General features: G+C 50.8%; 1 protein-coding gene across 9 annotated transcripts in view; it reads right to left on the bottom strand.

Moving 5' to 3' along the window:
* LOC106745620 (amyloid beta A4 precursor protein-binding family B member 2-like) overlaps positions 1–24,507 on the bottom strand; it is a 160,611-nt gene that overhangs the window by 8,480 nt on the left and 127,624 nt on the right. The window lies entirely within an intron of this gene.

Below are 24,507 nucleotides of genomic sequence, written 5' to 3'. Positions count from 1 at the left end.
CCTCTGCATGAGTTTATTTGCGGAAAAAAATATTTTCCTGCAATTTTATTTGACTATCCAAGTAATGAGCATTAATTTGGAGCGAAATTAAGATAAATATACGCACAATATTACAAACACAGAGATATATTATTTATTTTTCATTTTTAGCGCTTTATTATTAAATTAATGCTTTATGTATACGTTAGTTGTACTAATAGAACACGCGTGTGTTGCTATTGTATTATTAATTGTAAATTTCTTCTGACGTATAAACAGTGTCGTCCTCAGTTGCAAATATTTCAGCTTCGATCATTATCTAATTACGCCAATAATTAAGTCATATTTAAATCCACATATATTGCGTGTTTCTCACTCTTGCGAGTTTCAAAGAATGCTTGAAAACTCATTTTATGCTACAATTACCTCGAGCGACGCTTAAGTCTTAAGCGACCGTTTGTTATTTTTTCCCACGGTTCTTTGTTATTATCGGGGATTTAATAATTTCACGGTGCGTCTCGCATGCGATATTGACAAATTGTTTATTCACGGCCGTTGAGACAGAGTTTCTCGATCGTGAGTATATTTCGAGTACAGTTGCATCCCGGGACGCACTCTTATTCCGGGTTGCGCGCGTAGGAACCGCACGGTTGCAAGGAAGTGGCATTTTAATTAACGATCGGGGAACAGTGCCAGGCACCGACGTGGTTAGTACAGGGTCGCTAACCATGTCGAAGTAATTAAGGGATTAGCCGAGCGGTTTGCTGACTAACGCCAGCTGCCTCTCCTGAGTATCGTTCGGGCATTAGGAGTACCTCCTAAGGGCTTCCGCGTTCTCTTCGAACGTACCTACTCAAGGAGCACGGATCCAGGACTTCGAGGCCTTAATCGCCGGGATTATAACAAACTATGTGAGCCGAGCGAAAACTTCCGTCCGGAATCGGGTTCGACTTTGCTTACTTTGCTCGGCGCCCGAAGCTCCGGTATTAAAAGTTTAAGCGAGTTACAATAAAACCGTTTCCATAAGGCGAATAGAATTATCTCCTCCCCTCTCTTCGAACTTTAAGTATCGTTGTCGCTTGTTGTATAATTTCGTTCCCTCCGTTTCTCGGTCGATCGCGTAAATAAATATTGTTATTTCGACGAATACGTCAACCAGAGGCTGGTTATACATACATTTTAAACGGCAATATCGTACGCAAATATTTGTTTGATTATTTGAAGGGAGTTTTATGACGGATCAAACGATCGTGGAAGTTCACCCTCTTATCCGGCAAAGGTCTGAAACGTTATAACACAGTCGCAACCCTCTGACACTCGCTGCCTCTACCTATATTTTCGTCTAATCCCGCCGTCGCCTCCTCGAGGAATACAAAGTTCGTTCGGGCGGTCGCATTATCGGCAATCAGTTCGCGTCCCCCTAAGCAGGGATTGCGCAATTGTTAACAAGAGTTTAGGTTATTGCTATATTATCGCGCCGACTCGTTGCATAATCCTTGTTAGGAGCCGAGCGGATGCAAACCGGTGCATCGACACACTCGGTGTTCCCGAGTTTGTTAATTACATGATAACGATCGTGATAATTTCTTGTACGTGCTGCTAATTGGTGTACCTGCGTCGTCACTCGCAACACGAGAGAGAAAACTTCTAATTGCCGGCCGGTGCGCGCGATTCGAGAGAAATTTTCGAACTTCTCCTCGCCCATTGCGACACCGTGAAAATAGAGAGACGGAATGCGGCCGAGAGAGGAAGGGGGAGGGGAAAGGAGAATAGTACGGGAGATTGATCGAGAAATTTTCAAGCAAGTCGGGCTGCGGTAATTCCGCGCCGCAGCCCGGTGGTCTAAAAAGGGAGGGAGGAAGGAAAAGTGCGTAATTTAAGGAAAGACCGAGGGAGGATAACGACGGTACGCGTTATGACACGCGTAGCTGAACGACATAATTTCGCGCGTATGTGGGTTAGGAACGGCGCGAGGGGCGCCTTGGAGAGCCGCCAGAAGTTTCGTGAGGGGGGGAATGTGTCCTTATTTCGCCGGGACGGACGAGGGTGACGCAGAACGATCGATGAGATCGGACGCGTCTGCGGGACTCTCTACGTCGATCTCGGCCGCGTCGATCGCACCTCCCGGATTCCGCCCAGGACATCGTCGCGCGCGCACGTTTCCTTTCATTCCCGGAATCTGGGTGCCGTCGTTCGTCGTCGATTGGATAAAACCCGCGATTTATGGAATTACGATTATCACGGACATCGTATCGCGCGCGCGGTTATTAAACGCGTTATTAATTAATCCGTAATATCGTTCGGTCGCGCGGGCGTCGAATCGGAGGGCCCGACGAGCGTTTTATCGAAAATGAAATCGCAATATTGACGCATCGACGTAATTCGTTCGGAGGAACGTTAACTCGATTCGCGATTCGCGAACCGCGATAACGCTGTAGACCGGGGAAGGGTCGTTATTAATACCGTTAATCCCGGGATTCGCGGTATTGCGACGATATCTGGAATACCGGGTTATTGACACTGGACACATCGATCGGCCGAGACCCATATAGAGTTACGAGATCAATGATCGGACGGGCGATGATGCGGTCAATTTCAGCGCTCGAAACACTCCGAGATTCGTCTCGGATAGCCGATAGCTCGATAGCAATGCGAGAGTGGAACGTGACACCCTGCGAGAGAAAGAGAGAGAAACGGAGAACGGAGTAGAAGAGACCTCATGTATAATTTTTCTTTCTAAAGAAACGCGCGTGCGGATAGAATTTCGTATGTTTTATATTTGCAGCGTGATACGTAAAATTCACACGTACCGCCTAGTGAAAGCTTTTACATCATCCAAACGAATTTTGCTGCAACGTTATCTTCATGGAGATTTATTTTCGACGGTGTCGCGACTCACAGTGACTTATTTTCGGCGATGCCATGCGACGGATATTCGGTGAAATTTCGGAGAAAGACAAAAATTAACGCGGCAATCCGGATAGAAATATAAACGGGCGCGAAAAATGCCCCTGTAGAATTTTATCCACTTCTACTTAGATCCTACACAAAAATTTAACGCTCATACAATTCGTAAAGTCAGTTTCGTAAATCTACCTAACTAGGCGGCTAGGCCCTTAGTCGCAGGCCTTATTAATGGTGTCACGTCAATCCCTACTTAGGGCCTATTCATGAAAGTCTATTCAGGGTTTGCCTTTCCAAGCCATATCTAGGCCCAACGAAAGACAGGTCTATTTCGGGGCTTGCCTATGTAGGATCTATGTAGGGCCACTACAGACTTGGGGCACGCTCCGATTAATTTCTACCCGGGAATTGACGCTTTTAATCGAAGACATTCAGATGATAATAGCGCTGTGTATATCTCACTCATTCTCTACAGTTGAATGTCGAAGAAGACGGGACTAAATGTTTCCCGATCCGAAAGAAGATCTTCGTATTTACCCTGTGGCGTTAATGACACATCGCGTTAGATAGCGAGGAAGTGGACATAAACTAATTGTGACAACTGAAATCGGCTACCGGAGTAGCATGGTAATTGTAACCCAGCCGGCGTGTACACGCGCCCATCGTCGTAACTTTCAGTCAGCTGTAATTAAATCCAATTAGGTCGTAAGGTGAGCAACTTCTGACGCACCTGGCTGGGCCGTAAATTACACCGGCAAGTGTCTCCTCTCTCTCTCTCTCTCCCCCTCGCATGTCTATCTCGTCGCGGCGCCGCGATTACGAGTATTCGCAATTTTATGGTTTCTGCACGAGAACGCGGATCATTATCCCCTGATTATATTGCTCGTCATAAATCACGGTCTTTTTCAAGGAAGCGCGAATTAAATCGTCAGGTGAGGCGCGAGGCGAAGAGATCGTTTCTTCAGTGATAAGAGCGAAGGGACGTAACGAACGACGGGAGTAACAATCAACGGCCCAAGAATAAAGGCGGAGGGAAAGGGAAAGAAGGGGAGAGGGTGGAGGATATAAACCGAAAACGGATCGCGCACGTATTCTCCGCGTATTCTGACGCCATCGTAATAGTTCGGAGTTAATCCTCAGAATGCACCTCATCGATCCTTAACGCGGCCTGCATTCTGCCGACGGCCTCCACGTAGCAGCGATCGGTTTTCCTCTATTACCGGAATCCGACAAACGCTTGACTATGAACGCGAGAGGGTGAGGAGGAAGAAAGAAAAGGATAAAGAGAGAGAGAGAGAGGGGGGGGGGCAGGGTTACAGGGTGTCGGGAAGGTCGGTATCGGCTCGCCTGGGCGTCTGTAATTCGCTGTCGGCGTTTGTCGATCGGCAGAAACAACGGCCGATCGACCGTGACGTGGACATTGGCGAGGGCGGCTGGTTTGCGCGAAGGGACTCGCAGGAAGAGAGAGAGAGAGAGAGGGGGAGAAAAAAAGAGCGATCACCGAGCCAGGAAAAGTGGTGCACGGCCGAAACATCGTGTAGGTAGGTAGGTAGGGTAGATGGACGCTCACACGGAGCTGCGGAGAGAATGAGGCAACGAGAGAGAGAGAGAGAGAGAGGAAGAGAGATATAGAGGGACAGAAGGAGAAAGAAAGAGAGCCGGGCTGCTCTCCTCTCCTCGCTCGATCAATACACACTACCAGCAACCACCCGACCAACCACCCTCTGCGTCTCTGCCCCACAGCGCAACCCTCGACCACTGTGTGGCGCTCACCCGCCAACGTCACCCCATTTCGAGCGCTCGACTACCACCGCGTTACACGCGCATCCATGTACACGCAAAACATACACATGTATGCATGACGTACGCTTACGTCACACACATACACACACATATACACACACACGCACATAAGAACACACCAAGAAGGTAATACAGATCGTTGTTGTACGGGCGAAGTCGTCCCCGTTGTCTTTTCCGGCTGATTGGTCGAGATCGACTTGGCTGATGCGATCGTCGAGCAATTGGCGAACATGTTTTCGGGGATCATCGTCGAAAACAGGATGGTGATCGGCAGGCGGAACTCTCTCGCGCGTTCTACCGCCCACGAAAAGAATTGCGGTTGTGCGCGAGAGACTACGGGCGCTCGTCTCGGTCTTATTGGCGGCTCGGTTATACCCGGAGGGTCGCTAGTTAGGCCTTGTCGAAGCCCGAAGGGGGTATTCCCAGTGGCCCTTTCACCCTTCGAGCGGCTAGCGGTGCGGTATACAGCCCGCCGAGGTAATTAAGTTTCGGGGCGATCCGATGGGAGGGACTCTCTCGAGAGCTTCTCGGTGCTTGCACGTGGTTTCTTCAAATACATCGTAGCCCTCGCAATTAACCAGCTATTACAACTTTGTGGAAAAATCGCGAAAACGAGTCCGATAAATTCTCGCGCACGTTGTTGGGAACGAGCGCCGGATAAAGCGTGCGTTTAATTAATTCAGCTAAGCTGAATCGTAACACGCTTGAAATATGACGTAACGCGCAAGTATCTCGTGAGACGAGAGAGGCGATTGCGATAATAAGGGAAGGTAAACGCGGATCTCTCGCGGCTGACACATCGTTACGATCGAGATCAATGGCCCCCGTAGTTCGCTCTTTTCTTTTTCCTTTTTTCGTTGCGCGAGGTTTCCCGATATGGCGGTCGTTAGCAGGAAAATCGAGAAATTGATTTCTCAAGACTCGCGTCATTGAAAGCGAGGTCGCGCGAAGATTGAAAGACGCCGATCTACACCTATTATTTCGCAACGAGCATGTGCTCCGATAAATGACTCAATTCCCACAAATAACCGACTGACAGGAGGAACTGACAGTGAGTCACCTCCGTGGGAAAGGCTCGAGAAGTCGAGAACTGAATTCGCGTTGTTGATATTCTTCAATATCGCGCGATCGTGATATCTGATCTTACGTGCGCAAAAAAATGTGCTAGAATTAAGTAAACATAATTAACCTAAATTCAAAATTAAGTAAACATAATTAACCTAAATAGTCCTAAATTCAGGAGATTTCATTATTTACCAGAATTACACAAAACTCCTTTTCCATCGAGGAAACCTAATGGTCTCAAATTTATATTTTTCTGCTCAGTAAATATATTCCGAAAATAAAATCTGACATTCTCAATTTTACAAATTTAATATTTATCGCAATTGTTTTAACATACACAAACAAATGTCTGTTTACACGAAGGAAATATATTTCGTATATTATATTTAAATTTCTCTAGTAGGTCAATTATATTACAATTTCTATAGTAAATATCTGCCAAGAGTACTGGAGTAACCATTTCACTCGGATCGAGTGAATTATTGCTCGAACGATAGCACCTTTTCCTTCCGTGTGAAATTGTTTCGAAGCTACTTCACGAAGTACACGGATGGATCTTTCGATAAATTACACGTATCGCGCGCGGATCGCCATCCAGCGCGCGATCTATTGATTCTAAAAGCGCGGAAAATTCCGCGCGAGAATTGCAGCCGTAAAATTTTTATCGGACGCGCGGCATAACTTTATACGGTGGCGCGGTAACAGCGTCTGCTTTAGGCACAGTAAACCATAGAACTCGTTTCCCGCCGTTTCATCGCCGCTCTCTCAGCTAGGAAATAGCGTCTCATTACGGTCGCCATAATAATGTCGAGGAATTTCTCAGCGCGTTAATCCATTCGTTATTCAGATGAATTTATTAAGAGAGGATGAATCTCGCGTGCGCGCGCGTCTTAACAAGGGGCCAATCTTTGCGCGCGCGCGCGAATCATTTTCCTTCCTTCGTTACGCGCGTGTTTACGCGGCTAATTTTCTCCGCGATCTGTCGGTGTCTCCTCCCGCGCGCGCGCACGCACGATATTATTACGGATGTTCATCTCGCCTTACGAGGAGGCTCGCAATCAAATCGCTCATAAAGCTTCTTTATAACTGCGCGTAACATGACCGTCACGACGAGTCTCGGCGGGTATAAACGTCTCGCGGTAGTGCTCGCTCGGTTGCCCGCCTCTGTCGAAGTCCGACGTTTACCGGACGTTTATCGCTTCATCATCGCCGCGGCTCACGATGAGGCGACTCTTTATGATATATTATAAATCGCCCACTTTTCGCTGCGCTTTGCCTCAACGTCGCTTCTCTCCTTTCTTCCTCTTTTTTTTATACCGCCAGCACCGTAAACCTTTACGATCGGTCGCCGGTAAATCGGTCGTGCATTCCGTCGCTGAATCCGCGCGATATGCGGTTAATAAAGTTTCGAACCGAGGGGCATATTTTTTTTTGTGTTGTTGAGGAACGCGCATGCCTCTCTGAGCGCGCTGCTTTACGAGCTTTTTTTTTTTTCATGAAACTCGGAACTCCACACATACATACGCACATTCCACACATACTCCTCTTTCTGCGTTTTTCTCGTGAACAGGTTTCTCTCTCTCTCTCTCGTTCACTTTTCTAAAATCAACCCCTTTCAGCCCACAGTCGCCCCGCTATATCAGCGCCCGGTACATCAATCCGCCACGGCCAGATTTTAATCTAACTTGCGCGATAAAACGCGATCAAAAGCGAATCAGCGTCTGGAGTATCGAGCGTTTTTCAGAATAAAAATGCGCGCGCACGCGCGTTACATTTTTTTTTCGCGCCGAGCCTCCTCGCTTTTATTGCAACACGCGCGGAAACATCGTTCGATCCGCGCGCTCCTCTATCGCATTTCGTTTTTGTGCCACTCTCGTATTTTTCATATTTCATGTCCGGCCGATTGCATCCGGAAACAGGTCGCCGATGTATTAAATGCTAACACGCGCATAAATATCAAACACCGCGGGATTAATCGGATATTAGTAGAGCGCGTCGTGCGCGCGCGAGTTTCGTGCGGTGAATTTTAATTCGCGAGAGCGATAATCGCCCGTAAGATAAGGCGCAGCCTCGCAGGAATCCGTGAGATCCTTGCGACTGAGAAAACTCGGGAAGGACACCGGCTTCCCGAGAACAGCGCCCGATCCGATCTCGCCCGTCGCTTCCTTGACGCCCGTGTAAGACTATTATCACTGAAGTCCTTAGTTCCCGCCAGCATATATCTCCAGGACGAAGCTATTGGCGTCGCCTGGAACATCCTGCATCCTGGACAGGACGATTCGTTCGCATTTACGAGCGTCCTCGCTCCGGATTTCAGTTTAGCCCGATAATCTCCAACGGCCGGGCGTCCTGGCAGGACCTCTCGGAACATTACTCTTTCTATCATTTCACCTCTCTTTCTCTTCCTTCGCACCTCTTTCTCCTTATCCTCCCCTTACCCCGGTTCTTCCTCATTCCTTTTCCTCTCGCGCCGTTTTTTCAGTCTCCAGACTGCCGGAGCTTTTTCAAAGCTCCCGACGTGGGAGGACTTATCAAACGCGCGCCGACTTCCCGGGATCACCGATTACGTCTTGCAGGTATTACCGAGGAGAAAGAGGTGTCCCGGAAGAAAAAGTGGAGTCCTTGCAGAAGACGGTACGATGCGACCGGAGGAGGGGGGGATTCCATTTCCGGGATTTATGGGGCTCGCGAGCGCATGCATGTGACTTTCGCGCCGATCTCGGTTTCGCAGTAATTTCTTCATACTTCACGTTACCATCCCAGCATTATTTCTCTCTCACTCTCTCCTTCTTTCTCTCCTTCGTGAGAAATACGCGGCAACGAACAAGCGTTCCCATTCATCGAATGTCCGGTTTCCGTCGAAGTTGAGTTCTTGCCGGCCGCTAAGAAGTGCACTTCTTTCACTTGCGATTTGTACGGCTTCGACAAGCTAAAGTTCATCCTGAGACGCAGCGCTTTACGGCGTTTCCCCTTCGTCTTTCCATCGTTTTCGACTCACCTCACTTGCCCACAGAAGTGGGCAAAGAAATTAAGCAATGCCGTTCGAGTCACGAAACAGGATCTTTCTCTCTCTCTTATTTTCTTTCTCTCTTCGCTTTTGTTTCCGGCAGCGGCTCGGTGGCCGTAGAAACAACCGGTAACGTTTCGTTTCGGCGAGCGAAGCGAGACACTCGCGCAACCGGAGCGTTTCGATCATCGATAATTACCGATCTAATCTGTAGTCGGTCGTTCGGGGCACTGAGATACGATCTGAGGCGTGGTCGCACGCCGACAGAACTGCTCGTGACAGACTCGCGTGTACGGGGTATCGCGGGTATTGTTCACTTTCTCCCGGCTACATTAGGAACCAAACTGGGCACGTCTTATCAATATTATGACATCCGCACACATAGCTCTCTCTCAGCGGTTATAATATATCTTATTACGTACACTGAAAAAAAACGTCTGCGTTAACCAGAAAGGGCGCAACCAGATGCGTCCTGGTTGAAGAAAACCGAATTTCCAATTATTGTGACCTAAATACAGCAGTTCTTATAATCGGAAATATCTGTTTCCTTCAATCTAAATGCATCTGGTGTTTCCCACTTCTCTAGACAAATCAGATCAGCTTCTGCGAGTCACGAAAACGGAAGGGGGGCACAGCTGCGGGACACACCCTGTACAATCGTCGCCGAACGTCGTGTAATTACTCGGTGCGTTTGCCCTGAATTATCGAAGTCGCGATCGACTTCTAAGCCGCTCGGCGGATCTCGCGAGATAATGGACCGATCACCCGGATGTCTTCTTTTGTTCGTATTTGCGTACCGTTATGGAGAGAGAGAGCCGGCTACGCCGAAGGTCTCTCGCCGTCGGTCGAAGGTTTCTATCGCGGGGCTGCATTCGTCTGGACAGAAATATCCGTCTCGAGAGCGTCTCGAGAGGCAGCGCGATTATCGCGCGTGGAAAACCTTGCCAGCCGCAACGAGCAAGAGAGAGAGAGAGAGAGATTCGTTTTATAAAAGCAGGCGTCGAGACTTCCTTTAATAATCGCCGCGATCGAAGTCCGCGCAAATTGCAGGGGGAGGGGCGAGGGGATCCGTCGTTAGCGCGAGGCACGAGTGAAAATTCCCCGGGCGGGATTTAAAAATCTCCACTAATGCAACACCTAATATAATTCGTGCCGTAATTCGGGACGTGCGGCGGCGGTCGGACTCGTCGTTAACAAGAAAGCGCATTCAATTATAACTCGCAACAATCTGATTGGTAATTTAGCGGTAGGGCGGCTGGCAAAATTTGCCGTTAACAAGAGACGTGTTCGATTGTAATTCGCGCAACGTGTAATTCTCGCAGTGTAACTCAATTTACAATTCGCTACGCGACAACAGTTAAATTCGCTGTTAACAAGGCCTACGCTCCATTGTAATTCGCGCGACGGCCGGCGCGTAGTGATTACTCGATTTGTAATTTACAGCGTGCAGCCGAGCAGGATACGTCGGTTTCGTCGGCCAACCGACGTACGACGAAACAGTATCGCCGATTGTCTGTTAAAAAAGCAACGATATCTCTCATTCTCTCTCTCTCTCTTTCCGCTGAAGCGGAGTAGGCGACGGCGGCGACGCGTATCTGTGCACCTGCTGTTATCTTACAGCCTCTATTACCGTTACGGCGCCTAATGTTTTCCGGGTGTTAATGGAAAGCAGAGACACGCTCGCAACGGCTACTCACCTACCCGCCTACGTATCTACCCACCGGCGAGGAAAAGGGAAAACTGTTTGCGCGGATATTACGGGGAGTCGTAAAGTCGACTCTCTCGGTGCTAAGCGGAGCGGCGCGTTCGAGCGGCGCGGCCGAGCGTCGCGCCTTTGGGCGCCGCGCATTAATTAAATCTCCGGTCGCCGATTATTAATACCTCCTTGCCGGGCATTCGGCGCAGCGCGGCGGAGGCTGATTGCCACTTCGGGCCTCTGAATAATCCGTCGCTTCGAATAAGGCACGCGACGGCAATTTCGAGCGAGCGAGAATCGGAGAGTCCGCGATCGACGGTCGTTTCGTCCGGGATTCGCGTATCAGTCGCGCCCCGTTATTTTGTTGTGTTACATAATTGCCGCCACGGACGGCGTAATCTCCGGCATTCCGTGACTGCCGTGTACGGCGCCGGCCGGCGTCGTAACGAACGTGCGATAATTTCTACCGGCTCCGTTACGCAATCGCGAGAACGCACATGGCGCGCGGCGATGCGCTCACGGCGAGTCTCTCCCTCTCTTTCTCTTTCGGATCGACTCGACACGAGACTCTAGGAAACGCTCCTCGGATCGTTCCTCTTCGATTTTTACGAACTTCGCGAATGTGTTTCTAGAATAGCTCAAAGCTATAAATTCGTAACGTTACGGAAGGCGTCGTAATTGACCAGGAAACGGTGCGAATCAGCATCCGAGGTCTAACAACGGAGGGAGGCCTCGCGGTATATATTATCGTTCAACGAGAGAGAAAGAGAGACGACTCGCTCTCGCAAAATACTTCGGCGTCACGCGGATTAATTTCCATAATTAATCGCGGCCGGCGTTCACCCATGCTAACGTTCAACTTTTCAGCGAGCGCGATACCAACGAAGCGTAACCTAATTTACTACCGCCGGCCTGCCTGCTCTAGGCATCCCCCAAGTACATCGGAATTACAGACACGCGATCTGGCCGGTACATCGTTTCCACCCGGCGCAAGTCGCATCCATTCAAGAAGACACGATATGACGCGTCTCGAAATTTAAAAAGCGGAAAATAATCATACAATTGTAATACGCAAGAAGAAAAGATTTCTTTTGATTAAATAAAGTATCTTTAATATTGAAAACGAAATATAATTTCCTCGAAATAATACTGCTTTTTCGCGTCAAACAACAAGGTTTACTCTAGTGGAACAACAAGGTTTTCACCGAAACAAAATAATATTTAATATTAAATTACATTAAACAAACCCGAGTCAGACAAACACGTGTACCAAATCCAAAGGGAAATCTTTGTTTCTGTGTATGCATAATTATACTGCAATATAATGTAATTATAATACATAAATAATAGTACACGTATACTGTAGTCAATTAATTAATTAATCAATAATTAATTCACGATCAGTTTATTCCTTCATTCGTTATTAATTAATTGCTCACTAGAAAAAAAAATAGATCGTGTCGGAGTGAGTGTGAGGCATTGCGCCATCGTAACACCGAAATGTAAATTACGCGTTTCGCAACGAGGACTGAAACGAGTGTCTCCAGTCGGAGTAAAATGGGTTAATGCCCAGATCTGTGTAGACCTCCCACGCACTGCCTCCCGCAACTCTCGAAGCGCTTTCATGACCTATCCGTGCATGTGCGCCGCGTTATGAGCGCTCGCGATTCCGCCTACGCGCGAACTTTGCGTCGGAAAACGCGCGGAATTCGCGAACTACTCCGGCTGAATTCCGGCTGTTCTTGCCGCGATACGATGTGTGTCTCTTCGATGCGCTTCCGAATACCTCGGAGTTAATTTCTAACTTTCGGGGCCAAACTGACCCTGAATACCGTACACGGAGGAACCCGGTAAAATCCGGACCGCCTTTAGAAATTAGTCGAATTGTTTCACGAATGTGGCTTAGGATCGCTGGATCAAATGTTCCGCCGGGGATCATCCACCGATAATAATGTAATAACCGAATAAGTAATTAGCGAGAAAAAAAATGGCGAGTCTCGTACTAACTGCGGGTACCGGCGCGCGTGGGCTTTAATTCCGGGACACGCGGGGGAGATCTTTCGCGTGAGAGATGCGCCGTTTTTGTCCGCGCACTCTGCCCGGCCCTGAAATTTTAATGCTCCGAGATGAAATATTCATCGTAATCGTTGCGAGTAAAAATTACGTGACAGATAGCGCGCGGAGGTGTGAATATTAATTCACGGCCGTTCGCGTGTGTGTGTGTGTGTGTGCACGTGCGAATATCACCGGCGCTATTACGCGAAATTTCGTTTAATATCTCGTTGAAAGTTTTATTGCGATTATTTTTTCACTCGTGCTGAACGCGCGCACGCTTGAGTCGACTCTAAATCGGCGCACGAAAGAGCGAGGCGAGAAAGAGGCACGCCGGCGAAAGGAGAGAGCGTGCGCGTACCGCAGGACATCACGGGAACGTCCTGTGTAACCTGCGAACGTAGAACTTCACGGAGCGGGTTCGGTGACGCGCTCCGTTGTTTCAAAGGTCTTTGGAAGCCAGAAGGAGGGGACGGACGATCAAAGGGGAATAAGGTAGATTGGTCAGGGAACGTGGGGAGCGATCTAAGGCGGACGCCGCGTCGAGGGAGAAAGAGGGGCCAGGATCAGACGCGTGAAGTGGATTCTAATTTTAGAAGGAAGCAGGATTACGCCTGTCTCTCGCGACGATGACGGAGACAGCCGTGTACAGCCGACACCGAGATGAATCGAGACGAACCCGACGGCGCTGAAATACGATTATGATTATGCTCTCGGCGCGTCTCTTCCTCGGCTCCCCCTTGCCCGGCAAACCAAGAATCATCGGTCAGCTGAGAATTTCAAGGAGGACACCGCCGGTTCTCCTCGTCCTTCTCCTTTATGCCTCGAATATTAATTACGATGAACTGAAATATCGAACGATGGGAGTTCGGAAAATACATATTTCAGCTCGGCACGCGCACAAACAATGACGATTATGTATCGCGTAACTCGCGAACCTAGAAAAAGTTTCGCTTGCTAATAATAATTTATCACGCGCCAGGTGCCGAGGGCATTAATTACTAACACGAGCGAGCAATATATTCGTTCAACCTGCCAACTCGCACATAGGCTGGAATCCCCCCCCTCCCCCTTCCCCGTCTTCTTTCTCTCTCTCTCTTCCCGTTGTCACGCGTGAATGCATTTTTCGCCGCACGTGCTGCCGCCGTTGTTGCGCCACGTGGGCACGCGGTACGCGCGCGTATGCAGATTCCGGGGTAAATTCCATTAGATTCGCGCCACGGCGTCGCTTATAAAGTTCGTTTGGTCCGGCCACGCGATTATAATGTCATTGAGTGTCGATGATGAGGCGACGGTGACAGAATTGAACTCTCCGTAAACCATCCCTGGCGAGAAGGAAAGAGAGAGAAAGAAAGACAGGGAGTAGGAGGGTGAGAGGGTGGAGCGAAACTGGAAACGCGAGTGCCCTAGACAGCTTTAATTAACGATTGTCACAAGAGCAAAATGGCAAGGTGGCCCGGCTGAAAGCGGCCGCATTGTGGACGTCGGCGTTGAAGAGAAAAGGAAAGGGGGAAAAAGAAAGAGAGAGAGAGAGAAAGAGACAAAAATAGAAAAAAGAGGAACGAAATCGTTTGCCATTCGATTGCAGTTTTTCCGAACGGATTAACGAAGGCACACATTCATCGGATGCGATCTCTTCTATTTCTGTTTTTGCTCGTTTCGCTCTTTAAATTAGCCGCAGCGGAGTGCCGCTCTGCCGCGCGCTCGCTCGCTTGCTGCGAGTCTCCTACGTTAATTATCGGATTTATTTTCTGTCGAACTTCGCGAAGCGAGATTTCCCGAAGGTATTTTCACGATATGATGTAACGCCGACCAAACACACATACACAACCGGCGGCTCTCTCTCGTATCGATCAAGGGTGAGTCGCGGGATTAGCGTTTCTTAAAGACTTGCCCTCCAGCGGCGGATTACACAAAGAAACGACTCTCCTGATAATTTTCCGTCCGTTTAGCCTTGGAACGATAAACGCATTCCGAATTCATTGATCCACCGAGAAAATGAATATTCCCTGCTGAATTGATATTAATTACAAACAATGTATGATCTGTGGCACAGGAACGAGCGGGGAAGATTTCCGGTTGCAAGCTCTGCCAGTGATTCGCATCCGATTACACAGCAATCAGTAATTAGTATTAAATAATTATTAGAGGGATGCCAAGATCGATGATTGTCATTGACTTTGGCATCTCCTTAAGACGCCCCGATTATGAACCGCCCGGATTATCAGCCGCCGCGCGTACTCTTCCCAGCATCACCGGCGAAGCGGGGGGGGATGGATCGATTTACGAAAAGAGAACACGCGGCTCAAAGTTCGTTTCCGATCGCGCGGCGAATTTATTCCGGCGGGCTTAATCGCTCGCGTTCGTGTCGCTATTAAGCGGCAAAAAAGAGGAAGTGCACCGCCGGTTGTCGGCGGCGCGCACCCGCTACAGCAGCGCGTTATGCACGCGAAAGAGAGAGAGAGAGAGAGAGTGGACGGCTGCAGTCATCGAGCTGGGAGCGCAATCCCCGCGCTTTTATACGTAATAACGCAGCCACGCGAGGGTGGCTTTTATCGACCACCCCTTTCCGTGTCTGCCGCCTCCTCGTCGTCCGTCGCCCTTGCGACCCTCCCCCGCCGGCGCCCCAGCGCTACGGATTCCCCCGTCTCTCGCCCCCCTCGGCAGGACGGTAAACTACGTCTGCTTTGACGATCGCCTGTAACGTTAAGTGGAGGAGCGCGGACTCTCGTCGCTCCCAAACTCGCACGGAGGATCCATTAGACGAGTCTCAGCCGGAAGTCTTACATTTTATCGGCAGCCTCGGGAAACTTCAGCGAGCGCCGCTCGTCCTGAGCTCGCTCATGCTTCGCTCGTCGAGAGCGGGCTTGCGGTAACCAGTGCTCGCGGTATTTCGCCATGAGCGTTGCGTTAACGCAACGTGTAGCCGCGCTCTGCGTCTCCAGCGTCTCTCGCGCGATACATCCCGAATAATCGATACCGTGCTTGTTTTTTCCCGTCGAGGATTTCTCTCGGGCTTGCTTCCTGGAATTTTTGCAAAACAAGTCCCCTCATCGGACTATCAGCTACGTCCCGAACTGCATCGGAAGACAGCGGACAACGATTTGTTGTCCACGACTGTACGTTCCGAAACGTTCCTCTCGAGGAAAATCCTTACTCCCGGGAGCTGTTTTCAAACTTGACTAGCTCGATTCTTCTTCCGCCACTCGGAGGTTACCGAATCAAATTTGCCTCGAAAGGAACCTTTTAGAATGTAGTCTAAACCGGGTTTTACGATGAGAATTTCAAGCGAAAGCCTTAAGACCAATCGCAGTCGGATATGAAGAGAATATGAAGAGAACAATCGACTGTGACCGGTCAATTTCATAAGGCTTATGCCTCAAATTCTCATCTCGGCTGCGTTCAGCGGACGCAACGGTGGCACAACGATCTTGATTGGCTCATCGACGTAATTGGTTCAAACTTAAGGATCTAACAGTGGAGACCAATAATAATCAAATGACTGCTCACCGATCGTTTTTCCCGCTGAACGCATTGCGCAGAGTCCGCTTAAGGATACTACGTATTACTCGCGAATCGACGCGGTTCGTCATGACGACCTGTCACCCGGCGATATTTATTAATAATTACGCGCGGGAGGCGCCGTCTGTACGCGAAGGCCGGCGGAATGCTTTACCGGCGAGCGGTTGGCCGGACCCGCGTATATCAGTTCAGTATGCGCCGGCTCGATAACTGTTTTCCGCTACCCGATCCATTTCACGCTGTGCTGAGCAAAACGCGGCCCTCCGACGTGAATTTGCCCGCGCGCGCCGGGAGACGCACTCGAATGAGCAGAGCGAGCGCGCGCACGACAGAGAGAGGAGGGAGGGAGAGAGGAAGAGAGAGAGAGAGAGAGAGAGAAAGCCGCCATCCAGGATGATCAGGGGTTGCATTGTTATCGAAATTGTATCTGCCGCGCGCGCGCGCGCATACATCGCGCATTATCATACGCGGATGCGCGACAGTGCGCGCCAGCGGGAAACTAAGGAAATTAAATCCGCCGGCAGTCGAACCGCGAAATAAATCCCGCGGTAATTACGGGAGCTATCGCCGGCGAGAAATCGCGCGCGTCGGATGCGGCGTGCGAGCGAAAGTCTCGCGAAATTCGCTTATCGCATATATATATATATATTAATCGGCTCTCGGTCGAAGGTCGCGCGCGCTTCTATTCTCCACGACGACGAGTGAGTACATGTCGTTAACGGGCTGACCTTAAACGCGACTGTCCGCGTCGTTGCGTTTTCGAGTGCGTGTTAAGGCGCAACGGAATCAATAACGTCGCGCGCGTTGGATTAACCGGACGGTAAAAGATCGACGAAAGTGGCGCGGGGCTTTATTTCTGTTTCGGTTTCACGGTAATTTTAGCGCGCGCTTTAGGAGGACATAAGTATCGAGCCGCGGCCGCGAGTAGAAAAATTCCGTATTGATCAGACGTAAAGTAGGGCTAACTAGCGAGGAGTGGAGGATGACGCCGCTCGCTCGCGCGAATAGTTGGAAACTCGTCGGCCGGGTGACGTCGCGGACGACACCGGGAATGATTCCGACGAGCGGGCGGGGGAAAATGACGCGAGCTAAATTTCCCGAGGCCGAGGAGTGTCCGATTTCCACGATTCGAGGTGGCCGGTGTGGAGAAGCGGCGAAACGAGGGCTCGCGTTTTAAGATGGACGAGCTTATGGTCGGCGGTAGAGAGTGTGCCGGATCTCCGAGGGACGACTGGCGGTGGTGCCTCCGGCGCGGAAAATCAATATTTAACCTATGATTTCCAGCGCGCGCGGTACCGCCGCGGCGGTGTCTAGCAGCCCGTCGTGCCTCGATTAATCCGAATAACGGCGATAAACGATCGTCTAACGGTGCGAGAGAGGGTGACTTACAGTCAGCTGCCACGAAGATCGGCGTGCAACGGCAGTCGCGGCACAAGCTCAACCTCCACCGCACTAGGATTGTTATTCATTTAGAAACGGAGAATCGATCGACCCCTCTCCTCCCCGTCTAATTCCCTTTTTATCACCCCCGTGAGCGCGTCTCGGTCGATTTCTCGCGTCGTTCCGTTATTCCCCGTCCCCGGTCTCACTGTCAACACCTCTTTTCCTTCACGTTTGCGGCGGGCGCGATCGACGGCCAGCTGACGACGTGCGACGCGACCGGAGCATCGAGCGTGAGAGAAAGGGAGAAAAGATAGACGGGTGTCCTCACGCGCGGGATCTGCCGCGATCGCTCCGACGGTCGGCGACAGACTGAACGTCGGCGCTGAACTAGGCGTTGCGTTTCGGCCTGTCTCGGCCAACTCCGCCGGTGTTCGCCGGCACTGCCGCGGGGATGACGTCATTCCGCCGCGCCGTACCATCGCGTGCCCTTACTACTGGTGCCGCACAGTCGGTGTGCAGGTGCATCGCGATGCATTTTTTAGTCGCGCGGACGGTCTCGCGACTTCGCGCGCGCGCCCGGCGCCGCGATAAATCGCGAGACGCGCCACTTGTCGCCGGCAATTAAATGTAGGGGATAAACGCCGAGGACTCCGTTCCGCCGAGGAAGCATGTTACGGCATAATGCGGAGGGCATCCCCGACCGATCGAGCAGCACTTGTTTAGTTGCCGATTCAAGATAGCTGGCCCGTCGAAGCGTTTTCTCGGAAATTCTTTGAAATTTTTGCTGATGTATGTATAAAATATCTTAATGTTGCTAAAAATTAATGTTTATTACTTAGGTAATTAAACAGAGTTGTAGGGAAATCTTTTTCTCAGTAAATAAACTTATAACACCTTAACGTAGCCCCTGAAAATCCGACATTCTACGGGCCAACAATACTTTGAGGAAATGCGCCGGCTCGGTGTTCACGGAATCGAAATTCAAATCGAAATGAAAGGCGACAATACGTATAAAAGAAATCAGGTATTCGGGTGTTGCGAGGATAAAGCGTAATTTCAACATTCGAGGAAAAACTCACAATCTCTCTCGGACATTTTCCTTCAAAAACCATGTCCGATAAAAGTAAAGCAGAATTCTCGTAACTCTCTCTCTTTCTTTCTCTCTCTTTCTCTGTCCCTCGCGTGCACGACTGTGCGGCGTTTTAGATAAAAATTGCTCTCTTCCGGAAACAAAGTGTCTGTCGCGATAAAAAGACCGCAGAAAGAGCGCGATGCGACCCGTTCCGAGAAGCAATACGCCTTACGCACCGGTCGTGCAGCTGCACGTGCGCTATTACCGCGAATGGATCTTGCGCGTCCGTTCTCCTCTCTCGCGGAAAGTTCGCCGCGGCTTTCGCCGTGGTAATCGCGAGAATCCATCGGCGGGCGAGGGTGAGTCGCAAAGTTTTCCCCATCGCCCCTCGATGGCGATTTCGGGGGCGAGTCGAAAACAAGAGCGCGCGCGCGAGGAGAAGGGTCCAGCCCTTCCCTCGCGCCGGTGTGTGTTTGCCGAGGAAGAAGTAGTTTGTCTAATTGAGTAGATAAGGTGGAAGTTGCCGACAGGAGGGACGACTTGTTTACGCGGCCGACGAAGGCTGCGGCTGAACCCCGCGAGAGATCCACGACCTCGTGGACGGCATAAATGGTACGCTTCCCCTTCGCGCGCGATACACGGAAATTTAGTGGGCCGAATATGGGATATCGTTGACGTGACGCTGGATATGGCCGAAGTTCTGCTGGTTATGCGCGCCGGGGAAATATTAAATGGCCGGGTGTAATGAAGGTTTATGGCTTTCACGAAATGAGGGTTTATCGGGGGATACCGACTGATTCCGCGAACGAGATTTCTGCCGGGACTATGTCGGACGCGCTCGGCGAGAGTTGCCTGTACACATCGATCAGCGCGTTACGGAGTCGTCGACCTGCAGCTGTCGTGACGACAAGCACATTTAAACGATGCGTCAAGTACCGTTTGTAAAACTGTTAAAAGTGATCGCTGGTAATTCAATCGGAAGAACGGCTCTCTCAACAGTCGATTGCCGTTGGCGCGAATAATAGGTCCATTCACGGCTATAATAGAATTTTGTTTCTCTGCGCTTCACGCGAGATTCGTGCTTTTCAAGCTGGACTGTAATCTTATCGTGTTTCGTTGCGAATTCTACGTTCGTGTTCGGGATACGTCGCGGTAATAACAACTGAAGGGTAAAGATAGAAAAACGATCGATATCCGTGATTATTTGACTGTAGGACATCAATAAAGCTGCATTTATACGAACTCGAGGTGAAACTTTGAAAAATGAGTTTCGGCGAAGAAGTTCCCCTAGAATACATTGTACGCGGAGCGGCGGGTTAATAAATATCGCAGAACGCTCGAAGTCTTCCAGTCGCCCACGTACGGATCAATACGAGACGATCGCGTCACGAAAGCGGGCATACGTAATCTTAACGCGCGCACGACGGACGGCGCGCGATTTTTCGGCTTATCGCTCGCGAGACGACCGACGTGGGGGTGGCGATCGGAATGCATGTACTACATGTATGTAACGTCGGAACGTCCACAGTCCGCTGGAGATTACGGACCGGATTCGATACAGAATGCCGCAGCCCAATCGATAGAGTACAGTGGCCCCGGTGGCCTTATCGGCTGCATTCTCACCGGCGATGACAGATATATTTCGCGTCCGAATGAGCCTCATTCTCCGCCGTCCCGGGGCGTCCGTCTCCCGGCGTCATTCCGAACAAGAAGGTCATTCCACCCTCCGTTCCGGGCGAGGCTATGGAGGGAGGGACGAGATCTGGAAAGAGGATAGAGTGACGGGGGTTCGGACGGAACAGCGGACATGCATAATCCCGAAAGATCAAAATCCCGAAAAATGTTAGAGGCGGCGCAACATCCCGAAAAGTCAAACAATCCTTGAATACCGGAAACCGAATACCGGGATAATCTCTCGAAATATATATGTACAATTTTTCCGAAATATGGCAAGCATGCGATTGTCCCGGGGAGTTACAATTCCGAAAATTGAATACCGGAACAATCTCCCGGACTATTGAAAGAATTTATATATTGAAAGAGTGAAACTGTCCCAAAACGTTATAACTTTGCCTGCTTTTTAAGGTATTTTTTTTTCAGAATTATTCATTGCTCGTTCCCATTCCTCGTCTGGCGGAAAAGAGTTTAATTCACCGCAACAAAAAACTCGAGAAAAGGCGGTGCGGCGAGAATTGTTAGATTTAACGGCGTATGAGCGATTGTCGCACAATGTATCCGACTGGTCGCTCCGGCAGAATCGCTCAATTATTAGAGAGAGAGAGAGAGAGAGAGAGAAAGAGCTCTGGTGCGTAGTACATTCTCCTCCGGTTTCCCTCTCGCCATATATCTCGGGGTAATACGGAACGCCATAAAAATCTGCATGATTACATACGGCGGTGCCGCTGCAATAGGACTGTACGCCCGATGCACTTGACAGAACGGCGTGCTTTCCTTTATTGCCAATATTTTTCTTAGCCCCCTCATACTCGAGGGACTGGAAGAACGAGGAGAACGCCCTTCTCTCCCTCGCCTCTCTTTCTCTCTCGTTGCGTCCCTTCCCCATGAAATAACGCGAAATAACCTCGTCATTTCGTAAGCATAATTGTAGATTCCATCGGCCGTCGTGGCCGGGGGTGACGTTTTATGGATTCATTCGTCACTCCCCTCCGATGACTACGATCGTGCACGCACCCCGACGTCTGCGACGTCTCTGTAGAGGGGTGGAAAGAAATTCCATCGCGATACTCGCGTCGCGCTTCCCGATTGATCGCCCGTCCGCCTTAATTCCCGCGGTTGTTCATTCGTCGCTTTCCAACGGTCGGCTGGCGGTCGCGTGTGCCGATTGCTACGAGGGGAAACTCGCTCAACTACCACTGTTACAGTGACCCCTCGTGGACGATCGATTCTCGGCGAGAGTCGAATTTATTATTCATCCGATAATGAGACACGTCTCTCTCCGCCGCGCGATCGTTTTTTCCTCGCGATCGCACGATTTTCGGAGGAGCGATCACGGCGAATCGACAGGGTGTAAAGTCGAAATTCAGATTCACGCCGGTCGCGCGTCCGATCCGGCAAGTGGAGAACGGCCGTCCAAGGTGTCGACGTTTACACTACACCCGATCGATCCGGTATATAATGTGTTGGTAGATATCACCTTACGACGAAACGCCGAACGGCGATATGTATCGGACGTCGCGCTGCGGCTAAGTGCGGCGCGAATCTCAAAGTTGCAAAATTTCCGAGATAAATCATCTCCGCAGCCGCCATCGAACTCGTGCAAATCTTCGCGGTCAAACTTCTAATAGCCCGCAAGAATTATCGACGCCTTTGGAATTCTCGCGCGGTAGTTCAGGGAGATCCGAGAGAGAAAGAGTTGGAGGGGGGGGGGGGATGAGAGCCGCCTATATAATTTCCAGGGGATGTATATACACGTAGAGGTATGTATACGTCGGTCGGATAACTATTTTCGTAAAGCCGGCGGGAAAGGCATATCCTGCAGCCCGTAGGAGTGGAAATCATAGAGAAAGTGGCGCGAGGTCTGATACGGAAGAAGACGCAGATAGTTGAAAGTGAAGGTGGGAGGGAGGAAGGGAGCGAGAGGGATGGAGGAGTCGTCCTCCCTCGCTGTGGTGGATACGACGAAGACGATAAATTAAATCCCGGAGAGCTGAGCGCAGAGTCGCGTGAGCAATGAAACCGCCGAACCGGAAGTTATCGCGGCTCAAAGCACTGGGCTGCCGCGGCTTTGCCCCGCGGCCGCCCCGAAATTCCGTTATCGGCGGCTGGCCGACAGCGCGAACAAGAGGACACGTAAATCGCTTAACGCCCCGCCGGCGGCGCCGAAAAACCCGAGCCGCTGCTTGTAATTTCGAGGGTGTTTTTCTGAAAAAAAAAAGAAAAATCTTTACAAGAGAGATCTCGGATGCGTAAAAATGTGCGAGACGTTTCCGGAATCGATATTAATATCGGCACCGCGGCGAAATATATACTCGGCGCAAACGTCACGATTGCTGCGATATCAATAGAAACTCGTGTCTCATCAAGATACCCGAGGGTTTTTCTCTCATTATGACGCGACGTTCGAAGAAAGAAAGATGTCACCGTCCAGAGAAATCGTCGGGCAAATTTCTTCTTCGACGACGACGACGGGAGGCTCGTCTTCATCCTTCTTTTTTTTTTGCCGGATGACGAGCCGATCGAATGTAATTTCCACAAGCATCCCCGGAATTTTCCGGCTACCCTCCCCCGCCCCATCGCCAATAATTTCCTCCCGATGCTGTTGTGCGCGTTCCTCCCTGCCTTCTCGGTCTTTCTCCCTCCTCTCCCTTCCTCTTTCTTCTCCGGGATCTTTATTTCTCGGGTCATGGACGAGAGATCGGACCGAATGCGGCGGAATGGAGAAATAGGAGAAGACCGAGGGTGAGATGAAGGGAAAGAGGGAAGAGAGAGAGAGAGAGAGAGAAGTAGCGAAAGTGGAAGCTGGTCTTACGATCCTCGCGGGAAAGTCTGGACGGGTTCGCGAGCGAGAATAAGAAACGTTGCTCTCGTCGAGGGTTCACTCGAACGCTACCTCTTCCTACCGTAAGGAAACGAAAAGGGGTTGCTCGGGGGTGAGGGAGCAATTGAATATTTATTCGTACCTTTCCGTCGCGCGCTTAAGGGTGAAAACGACTCGCATGGCGCCTCCGTCGCGATTTCCAACGAGAATATAATTTGTACCTCACAGTAGACACACAACTCCGGTTTCCGCCGACGGTTACGCGGTTTCGATCGAGACATGCCACCGGCCCGGCGCAGACGGAACGCCCTCCCGGCCGCTAATTAGCGAAGTAACTGCAAGGTAAACGACGCGAGGAAAACTTCATAATTAAGGAAGTTAATTAAACCAAATCCCCCGCTCTCTACTTATTTTCCCTCTGGAAAGCGCCGCTGTGCAAACGCGAAAGTTCGTCGCGCGATCCGCCGAAAGTGGCCGATAGGGGCCAACGCGCGACCGACTGCCGCGAGCAATCATTTCACGGGGCCGGCCAATCAACGACTTCGTTACCCGTCCACTTTCGCCAATCGATTCTCGAACGCATTCTACGTCGCGAGCATCGCGACGCGCCTCACAAATTGCCGTGCGCTCGGCGACTTGCATTGCAAAGCACTTCCGGTCGAGAGCATCCTTGTCGACAACGGGGGGGTTGCCTCGAGGCGGGGCGAGGAGGGCTGCTTCGTTGGGAAGGGTCAAAGGGTAAGAAGGGTTCGTTGGCCCTCGATCGACTCCGCGCCCAGGTTGGGCCCCTCCCCCCTTCCGTCCACCTGTTCTACCTGCGCGTTTACCTACATTTTCGAGGCGGACCGCCATCCTCCCGGGCTCGAACCTAACTTAACTCGGTACTTCGTTGCCCGTTCATCCCCGCCGTCGGCGGATCAGCGATCGCATGCGAGTACGCAGGAAGCCCGGAATTTCTCGGTCTATATTTCTTGTCGACGGGTCCCCCGGGGGTTAGCGCGTCCCGATACCTCCTCACCTTCCGGCGATTGCGCGCGTACGACCGCGCGTGTACAACCGCTCTCCTCGCCACGTAATTCCCCGGTACATGGAAATATGCAAAGCGGCGGGACTTCGCGCGCGGTGAATCCGCGCGATAAATGTCAAGCGCGCGTTTACGCGAAGTGACGGAGTTTCGGCGATCCGCGCGAGTTTCATCAACGCGCCCGGTGAATTATTTATCCCGAGAGTCGCGCGCGCGTGTCCTCCGTATACGACACGTTCGGGTGAAGAGCCGGCCCGATGTTTCAGGCCTGGAAACGGTTTCGTGCGCGGACGTTAGTCTTGGAAGGACTTGCGCCGTGTACACGGCGACGATATCGCGCCCAAGTTGCATCTAATTGCGTTCGGAATTTGCGGAAGTCGGACGAGGGGGCGCGAGTCTCGCTTTGCATTTCCGCTCTACGGGCCGATCGATCATCTCGTTCTGCGCTCTCGTGTGTTTGTTATGCGTTTACCTTCGTGCCCTCTCTCTCTCTCTCTCTTTC

The sequence above is a fragment of the Dinoponera quadriceps genome, unplaced genomic scaffold, assembly GCF_001313825.1.
Source record: "Dinoponera quadriceps isolate SergipeBrazil2010 unplaced genomic scaffold, ASM131382v1 scaffold1476, whole genome shotgun sequence".
Taxonomy (NCBI): domain Eukaryota; kingdom Metazoa; phylum Arthropoda; class Insecta; order Hymenoptera; family Formicidae; genus Dinoponera; species Dinoponera quadriceps.
Note: the sequence above shows the minus strand (reverse complement) of the source record. Positions and strands in the feature narration are given on the sequence as shown.